This window comes from Asparagus officinalis, chromosome 1, assembly GCF_001876935.1.
Source record: "Asparagus officinalis chromosome 1, Aspof.V1, whole genome shotgun sequence".
In the NCBI taxonomy this organism is placed as follows: Eukaryota; Viridiplantae; Streptophyta; class Magnoliopsida; order Asparagales; family Asparagaceae; genus Asparagus; species Asparagus officinalis.
In genome coordinates, this window is record NC_033794.1 from 37069174 (window position 1) to 37071321 (window position 2148).

Consider the following 2148-nt stretch of genomic DNA (forward strand, 5'->3'; position numbering starts at 1 on the left):
GTTCTTCTCGATGTGCATGACATCCAAGTTGTGACGTATTTTTAAACTTCTCCAATATGGCAATTGATAAAATATGCTGAATTTTGACCATCCATGCGGAAGTTCAGTACCCTTAGAGACACGCACATGCGATTGGACAGTGCGAGGTTTATTTCTCATCCTTGTTTGCTTACCCTTTCCCCTTCCCTTCCAATTTTGCTTCAATATTTTTCTCCTAACCCCAAATGGATTTTCTTTGTTGAATCTTTTCTTTCCAAATATTTTTTTAGGTAGAGGATGTAGAAGCTCAAATATTTCTTCCCCGGTCAGCCTTGGTGGTGCCGGTCTGTTTTCTGGATTGCCGTCGAACTTTCCTACTAACTTTCTGAACTTGTGCCCTGTAGGTAACCATCTTCTGTGTTGCCAATAACAGAACTTGCGGCTGTATTTCAGGAACTTTCCCTCATAATCTGACATGCAAACCGGACAAGCAATCTGACCCTTCGTCGACCATCCAGACAGGTTAGCGTATGCCGGGAAGTCATTAATTGTCCACATGACCATTGCCCGCATACAGAAAGACTCCTTACCATAAGCATCATAAGTGCTGACACCTTTTTCCCAGAGAAGCTTCAGGTCGTCAATTAATGGTTGGAGGAAAACATCGATGTCATTTCCAGGAGAATATCTTCCAGGGATCAAAAGTGACAGTATCATGTACGGTTGCTTCATGCACATCGACGGGGGCATGTTGTACGGTGTCAGCAACACTGGCCAGGTAGACCAAGCAGAGCTCATTACTCCAAACGGATTAAATCCGTCGCTAGCAAGCCCCAGCCTAATATTCCGAGACTCCTTACCAAAGTCAGGGTATATACGATCGATGTGCTTCCATGCCTCACCATCAGCAGGATGTCTCAATTTCCCGTCCTCTTTACGATCGGTCGAATGCCATCGCATATTCTCAGCCAGCTCGGCAGACATATAAAACCTCTGCAGCCTAGGAATAATTGGAAAATATCGGAGAACCTTCACAGGGATTCTGCTCTGTTTATTGGATGATATGCCTTCAGATGTGCCCGTATGTTTTTTCCAGCGTGATACATGACACGTCGGACATTCCTCTAGACCTTCATTACCCTTATTGTACAAGATGCAGTCATTAGGACAGGCGTCTATCTTTTTGTAATCAAGACCCAGGGTATCAACAATCTTGTGAGCTTCATAATAAGTTGTGGGGATGCTCTTCTCGCCGCCTGGAATGACTTTCCTGAGCAAGTCTAATAACATATCGAAATGTGTAACAGCCATCCCACTGAGTGTTTGGATATGAAGAAGCCTCAGCATAAAAGAAAGCCTTGTGAACTCGGTGCAACCCTCGTATAACGGTGACTCGTTTTCTTCAACAAGTCTCATCAATCGGGCTACATCTTGAAACATATCAGTAGTGTTAACATCACTCGAAGACGGCACGGTAAGAATATCTTCCAACATATCAGTTGTGTCAATTGTCGGATTGTCGACATCAGTAAACTCTTCCTCTAATTGCATCACCGGGACGCCTTCACCGTGATGACTCCAAAATACATAAGAGCTATCAAATCCATTGATTGACAGATGGAAACTTACGTCACTCCTAGTGAGCATTTTATCATTCCTACAATTCTTACAAGGACAAAAAATCAACCCGCTGAGTGACCGTAGAGGGTTGTTGTCAGAGTAGGCTAAGAAAGCTTCTATCCCATCCTTGTATCGAGTGTCTAGATGCCTTCGATCACGTGGTATGCCCATGAACGATTTGTCAGGAATTGTCCGCATCTAGAATTTAAAAATTAATGGAAGTGAGCATATCCCTACATATATCATTTTAAGTTATAGGACAAGTGTGTGTGATCGGCTGTCAGAGGAAGGCTTCTATCCCATTAGGTATGTAAACGTAGCGTGTATATGTATTTATGTGTGTTCAAGTGTACTTTTATTTTGTCAAAATTTCGGCAGCACCTACCCGCTGTACTTAATCGGATCCGGATCCTCTACTAATGAGGGGGTTCCTAATATCTCCTAATGAGATCTTGGCCTTTGATTTATCAATCAAAGGCTAAGATCTCCTCATGCACAAAAATAGGCGGGAGATGCGGATAAGATATTATCCTTTGAATATGAATAAGC